Here is an 8,391-nt window from a genome sequence, read left to right on the forward strand (position 1 = left end):
ATTCTGGGTCTATGAGTGGTGAGGGGGGCTCAACTCCTTTGACTGTGATGGTCTTAACCGAGGTGTTGACAGGTTCTATGCGGCCTACCAAAGAGTCAAAGCCGGATATATAATTGGTATAGTCATAATTGACGGCATGAGACGATGAGGCTTTGTCCTTACCATGCTTAGGAAAAGGGTCCTCGTACATCTTAAGCTTTTTACTCGAGTTACCAGGTTTGGCGATATCAACCTTAATGTCACCTTTGTCAATCAGGTCTTGGATGTAATTTTTGAGTTTCATACACTTGCGTGTATCATGACCATTGACACGATGGTAGTCACAATATTCATTTTTATTATACCATCGAGGTTTAGGTTGATTGGGAACAAAAGGACGTGTTATTTGAAAGAGAACAGTGCCAGCCTTGACTAGCTTCTAGAAGATGACCTCAATGGGTTTGGCAAGTGGAGTGTACTCGCATTGGGACTGATTCTTGGAATGAGGAGGTCAACCTTAGATGGAGGGATTGTTGCAGGGTTGCAATTGATTGTGAGAATCAGATTGATTGCGGGGGTTAAATTGATTATTCAATAAGTTATTGGTGGTGGTAGTTTTGGATGGGGCGACAATAGTTTGGACACGCTTGGCATCAGTGACTCCATCATTGACCACATTCTTGTTCTTAGAGCAAAACTTTGGATTGTCATTGTAAGAGGAGGAATTTTGATTTGATTTTTGACAATGTTTTATAGTTCCTTCCTCTAGGAGAACATGCTCTAAGGCTAAGCCTTTCTTGGACATTTCATCAAAGGTAATCAAACATTGACAAGTCAAAGGTTTAGAAAATTCAGGTACCAAATTACATTGAAATAACTTAACTTGATGTGGTTCTGGTATGTCCCAAGGGAACTTCTTGATGAGATGTCACCACCTTTGCAAGAAGTTGTCAAAAGTTTCTCTGGGCCTTTGCTTTTTATTACACAAGTCCATCATAGGAGCATCATTCTCAATATTATAAGCGTAGTGGGACATGAATGTTTTTGCTAGGTTTGGGAAAGACTTGATGGAGCCATGGGGTAAGGCAAAAAACCAAGCAAGGGCATCACCACTAAGAATCTTTGGAAAAAGTCTTCTAAGATAGATATCACTATAAGAGACCTCTTGGAATAAGATTTAAAATTAACAAACACGGTCTCTAGGATCACCCTTGCCTTTGTATTTTTTAAATTTAGGCATTTCAAACCCAGGTGGGTAGGGCACGACTAAGATGGAAGGATCATAGGGACAAAGACATATTTCCTCGAAAGTGTAGGGTCTCTTGTTTGTCCCATTCTTAGGATTCTTGATAAGGTCCTTCATGTCTTGAATTTATTTCATAAGATTGGGTTGTGGGTTAGGGACATGAGGGACATAATGACCCATGTTAGACTGAAGGATTTGATAGGATGAGGATGGGATATCACCACCACCAATGTATTAATATTTAGAAATGGAAGGTTGTGATGTGACTTGGGGATGTGACCCACAGATAGTGCTAGAAGGAGGCAAACTTATGTTGATGTAATTGAGGGAGTTATGAATAGGTGTGGACGAACTAGGAGGTTGAGATATGGTTGGATGGGACGCGTTTTGAGGTATGGAAATTAGGGGTAGAGAAGTTGTGGGTGAGAGTGTTGTCGGTTGTGGGTGAATAATGGCATCAACAATGGGTTGATCTATGAGGTCCCCTTTTGGCAGTCTATCAAGGATAGACCGGTCAAATCCTGGGAGCAAATGTGCCCCTTGGGTGATAAGATGAGCTACAAGCCCATTAGGATTATGTTTGAAAAATATTTCCATCATGTCTTGATTGTAAGGATTGTCAATAAAATATTGGACATGTGGAGAAAGATCAAGTTGGTCAACAAGTTGTTCTTCTTCTTGGGGATTTTGATCGAAGTGGTGACTAGTCTTAGGCATCTCATTGCCTTCGACAACCATTTTTACTTTTTGTGAGTGAGTCAAGACCATACACGGGTAACCTTAAGGAAGGAATTGATAGACATTGGAAATGATATGGAGGCGATGATGGGTGGACTTAGCAAGTTTTGATTTGATTTTGATTGATTGGATTGGGATGACACCTTAGTCCTTGAATGATGTGGACCACAAGCAAAGTGACCATCGAGCTAGGTAAAAATTTAGACCTTGTGATATTGATCAAGTCCTCTTCTACTTAGGGTAAACTAACGTCCCTAAAAAAAATAAGACAAAGGATAAGGGTTTTGATCAACCCACAATGATTAGACAAAGGTACTTGGGGGAGATTCTTACCTAAATACAATAGTCAATTGATTTATTGATTAAGGATGAAGGTCTAAATTTAACTTCTACAAGGTATTACCCCTATGATGAGGTTGATTGATTGATTGATTAGGATGGTTGGACTGATTGGATAGATGATTGATTGAAATTGATTGATTGTGATAAGTCCTTAAAGATCGAGGGTGAAAATGACTAGAATGAAAGTGATTGGAAAGGAAGGAAAATGATTGGAGAAAGGAAAACATGATGAAATGCAAGGTTACCCTAGATAGATGAAGACTCAATTGATTGGTGGTGAAGGAAAATTGGACAAAGGGATATGACCACTCCTATTGATGGATTGTGAAAAACTTGACCTTTGATGGAAAGTACATTCTCTCAAAGAGTCCTCATCAAACTCATTGTTGTGACCATAAAGATAATCATGAAAATGAACTGAGAAGGTCCTATGCTTCAACAAGAGTTTTCAATTGATGTATAGAAATTAAGGATGCTTGAGGAGTTGCTTATAACTGGGATTTTTCTTCTTGACTTGATGGTATATGGACTTTTTTGGATGCTTGAGTGAATTGGTATTATGATGCATGAAGAAAAATGATTGAAAATGTGAACAAGATGAAGAGGCCGAAACAACGAAGGCGGAGACACCAAAACTCATAAATGATAGGGCGAAGATGCTAAAGGATAGGTCTGACTGTTTTGACGTTCAATTTTGATTGGAAGTTGGTCAAATTTGGTCGATTTGGGAAAATGTTTGATTATTGACTACTCTTGGCAAGAAATCATCAAACAAAGTATACACATTGGCTAAGGGCAACGCTTGATAGCAAGCGTGAAAGTGATTGAGGGCCTAGATTATCCCAAACAATTTTATAGGTATTGCACAAAATGAAGACACACATCAAACATATGGCTTAGGCTGGAAAGTAGAAACAATTTGATAGGCCTCTCACACAAGTGATACCTCAAATAGGTAGAAAAATAGAGATTCTGGTAGCACTGGCTCCCCCTTATAGTGCATTCACTTCTCGGGCATACCATGTTCTCTTACTCCGAAGATCCAAAGATCTATTATACAGGAAATTCCTATCTCATCCTGAGTGGGTACATGAGAGGTAACTTTGGGGTACGATCCGCATCCCCTACACAATCAAATGTGGGATTTTGGGCTATTATAACAAGGTTCTTAGTGTAATTCTGAGGGATCAACGATCCAATGATGGATTTTCAAAGCAAGCCACTTAAGACTTTAACTAAGCTTATCGATGCAGAGGGAGCCTCTACATATGTCAAATTCACTTAGCATTTCAGACACTTGACCAATATATTTATATAGCAGCCTGGAAAACTCACTCGAGATTCTGCCGAGAGAGTCGACATACCCAACGTGTCCCAGTCCTAACTACCCTGGCGAGGTGATGAAATCCCCAATCAAGAATAACCCTCTCTACAAAAAGAAAAATCAGGTGTTGTCAATCACCTTTCTCATCACCCAAGGTCCATGAAGGCGAGGGGAGAGGATAATAGGTGTGACGGTGGGTCCACCCTACACAAGCACAAGTGTGCAAAACATGGAGGACAATGGTAAATTTTAGTCCCACATGATAAGTGTTGTCTAATCTAGGAATGCGAAAAACAAACTAACACTAGTGGAAAAATGAAAAACCTTTGACAAACGAGCTGCAAAAACATGTTAGTAGTTTGAAAATTGATCTTGGACACATGAAGAGAAACCTACAAAACTAAAATTTGGATCAGTAAATAACACTCTAATTACCTCGGTGTAGATGTCAAACGTCTGTGCAAGCGCTGAAGTAGGCCTAGACTACAAATTTAAAATGCAAAAAGTGGGAAAAATTTGAAATTTGAAATTTGAAATTGGAATTTGATTGAGATTTATATACCTACGAAGATGTTGTTCTACAACATAGACGTTATGCATCTTCACAAACATCAAAATATAGAAGACAGGAAATCGTTAACGAGAAATTCATTTTTTTTGAAATTTTGGAACAAAACAAGAAATCGAGTTCGGTGCAAATGTCGGCTGTCTGCGCAGATGTTGATGTGTTGATTAGCCTGCAAAAACCTATGTGAGCCTACTAAATTTTTTTTGTTAATTTTGCTAAAAACCATAAGTTAAAAATACCCAACTTAATGTTTTTGTGCTTTTTAGATAATTTTTACTGTTTTTGTGCTTTTTTAAATTATTAAAAATACAAGCAAAAAGCTCAAGAAAAAGTGTCAAAAGACACTAGAGGCAGAGATGCTAAACTGTAAATATGCAAGAAAAAGAGAGAAATAATCAAATTTGCTGAGTGGACACGTCAATTCATAGCGGGGACATCGAAACAGCACCACGAAGACATCGTTGTACATTTCAAAACATTGTTCCAAGGCTTGTAGTTAAAAAACTTTGCAAAACTCAAAAGAGATTAATAAAATGGGACATGGGCCCCACAAGGCGTGCCAAAATCAACCAAGGGGAATATTACAATGGTGAGAAGGTTAATTTAAATCCAAATAAATGTCAGAACCCAAACAAAAACATAAACAACCTTATACCTTTGCAAGTGAGTCCACTTGTTCCTCTGATTGGACCTTGGATGAAGTTGAGAATGTGCCCCTCCTCAACTTGTTTGGATTGGTCCACAATGGATTTGTGGATTACTCTCCACATGAAACAACACTAAGATGAATTGAAGGATAAGTATATGGATGATGGCAAATGACTAAGTATGGGAGCAAAATGACTATAATGGTGATGCTATGGATAGCTCTAAGATTATACTAACAACATGTATTTGCACAAAAGATAAATTGTAGAATGAGGGGAGAAGACCCCAATTTATAGATTTGAGAGGATGAGAATGGAGGGCCATTATTGATTTGAAATGAAGGGATAGGATTGAAGGAGAATGGTGGAAGGGATTGAGAGGACAAGGTGTGGGATCCAAGAGATTTTCCATAAATACATTTCTTGTTGTGTGCGGGAAAAGTGGTGGGATGAAACTTGAATTTCGGTTTCTTGACAAGTCCACACACCAATGGGACTCTTGGTGCAAGTTATGGAGCTATGTGGAATAACTCAACTTCCCAAGGGATGTTCCATTGTTCTCTATCTCACAGGATCCCTCAAGCCAATGTCTTTGCTCTCAGACCACTAAGAAAAGTGACTTAGAAATGACAACCATGAGAACGAGGGATATTGATCAACTTAACATGAATGCATTCCTAGTTATGCATGATATTAAATCTAGTATGAATTAAACTAGCGTGGATATGATGATAAGATGAAAGATTAGTAAAATCTATCCTAACATGATATACTAGTCTAATATGAGAATGCATTTATAATAGAAATGCTTCCTAAAATGATCATTAAGATGATTTCTATTCAAAAGAGGCTAAATTCTTGATTTAAAAATGATTAGATTATTTGCTTAGTAAAATGTCTATAAGTTTGATACTAAAGACTTGGATATGAAAATGATAGAATGGGAGCTCTATTTATAGGAAAAATAGGGCAATGGAGGGTCAAGATTGGATAATCTTAACAAGGGCTAGGATTGAAAGTTATCAATCAATGTTTAAAATTCTCACCAATGAAATGGTGACAATTGTCAACAAAAGACTGCTTGAGAGGATATGTAAGAAGAATTAAATTCTTGAGAAGACCTCATGGTTACCTTAGGAGGTAAGGGTTAAGTTTAGGTTAAGATTATCCATTGGATAAAACTTTTACCCAAAGGATAAACTCTTGTCCAAGGGTTGAAGGAATAACCATGGTCAAAGCAATGAATGTTTGATAAGACCCTTGGGTTAAATGAAGGTTGAGTTAGAGAGAAAGTCTCTAATCATGTAAGAAGGTTGAGTTAACCATTAATGGTTTGGAAGACTTTAAATGTTAACTTGTTGAAGACATAAAGCTTTTAATGGTTTTCAAAGACTTTGAGGGTTTGAGAAGTGACTTCCCTTTGCTTAGGTATGTGACAATATTTAGGAGATGGTTTAGGCTAAAATAGAAGTGATTAGAAGAATCTAGAAGGGGGGTTAGAGAGGCAAGTGGGAGATGTAGGAGAATGCAAGTGGATGGAGGGGTAATTTTAATTAAAATAAATTACTTTATTTCAACAAAAATAGATGCAACTTGCATAAATACAAGTGAGGGATTTAAATAAATAAATTAGATTTATTTAATTGCAAGGATCAATTTAATTAAATGTAAATTTAATTAAAAAGGGAGAAAGGGGAATTAATTAAATAAAGTGATTTATTTAATTAAAGGCTATGAAAGGCTTAGTTGAACTAAATTAAATAAATTGAGTAACTTATTTAAGCAAATAGAGGAATGTGAATAAAATGAATATTAAATATTCACTTAGGAAAGTGGTCATTTTTATACGTCTACATTTTGCCCCTCTTTGAAGTGATGTGTGTGCACATGTTGATTCAAATAATTTTTCGCATATGATGTTTGTTTCAAAATTTTGATATGATGCCCTAGATTTGATGAATGATATTGATGATGTCCCAGATATGAAGAATTGATTTGATATGATAATGTTTTGCCCCTCTTTGAAGTGACGTGTGTGCACATGTTGATTCAAAGATTTTTTTTGGATATGATGTTTGTGTCAAAATGTCGATATGATGCCCCATATTTGATGAACGATATTGATGATGTCCCAGATATGAAGAATTGATTTGATATGATAATGCCCCCTCGTGAGATTGTTCATGCACAAAAGGCATGAATGATCTCTCAAAAGAAGAAGAATGCTATTTGAAAGATAGAAGAGTGGATAGTGATGACATGCATGGGTTTGATAAGATTGATTAGATTGATTGGATTGAGATTAAGATTGATCAGATTGAGATCAAGTCTGGGTTCAGGTATGACACCTCCTGTATAAGACATGGATGATTAAGCATCTGGTTTCAGGAATGATACCGCCTGTATGACATGGATGATCGAGCGTCTGGTTTTAGGAGTAATATATCTTGTATAAGAGCTGATCAAAATGTCTGGTTTCAGGAACGATATATCCTGGATAAGAGCTGACCAAAACATCTGGTTTTAGTAACGATATACCCTGTATAAGAGCTGATCAAAACATCTGATTTCAGGAAAGATACATCTTGTATAAGACATGATAGAAGATAGTTTGGAAGAATGATGAAGATATGAAAGTGAAGAAAGATTCTATGATGATACGATAGATATGCATGTGATGGATGCAATGATGAATGATGTAATGCTTAGATAGTAATGCTTATAATTTTGATTGTGATGTATGAGCTATAATGATGAAAATATGATGATGCCTTGTTTATCTTGATTTCTTTGATGTATGATATGATAGTGATGTGAGATGTATCTTGAAAATGAGATGTATGATAATGATGATGATGTGAGATATATCTTGAAAATGAGATGTATGATAATGATAATGATGTGATGTGTATCTTGAAAATGAGATGTATGATAATGATGTGATGTGAGATGTATCTTGAAAATGAGATGTATGATAATGATAATGAAATGATACTAATGCAAGATTTAAAATTATACACAACTAAATGCAAGTGTAAAATGATATGCAACTAAGTGATCACCCTCATTTTCTCATTGTCATTCCTGTGTAGTCACATGTTTTTGCTCTGTTTTGGTTTGTCATCATTGAGCTTTTGCTATGTTGGAAGTTTATACAAGCATAATGGTATAATTGAACATAATGACTTGAGTAAAACGTTCATGGATTTTGATATTGCAAGACAACACAAGCATCGAGGTATAATTAAACCAAGATGACCTGAGTGTTGCTTGCATAAAAAAGATAAGATTTAATCATTTGTATGCGCAAAGTGGAACAATGTCTTCAATGATATGTTTCCAATCATGTCTCAAGTCAAATTTGCATTGTACAAGTGATCGCCTCACAGAGAGAAAACCAGAAAATATATCAGACTCTCATGTTACTTTCTCTAGCTCGATGCATCATTGAGAAATTTAGGAGATCCAATGATTCAAAAATTTGAAGTGAAAAATAGCCAAAACTTCATGCGAGATGTAAACAAATTATAATTCAAAAAATCATCCA

This window comes from Cryptomeria japonica, chromosome 5 (assembly GCF_030272615.1).
Source record: "Cryptomeria japonica chromosome 5, Sugi_1.0, whole genome shotgun sequence".
Classification (NCBI taxonomy): Eukaryota; Viridiplantae; Streptophyta; class Pinopsida; order Cupressales; family Cupressaceae; genus Cryptomeria; species Cryptomeria japonica.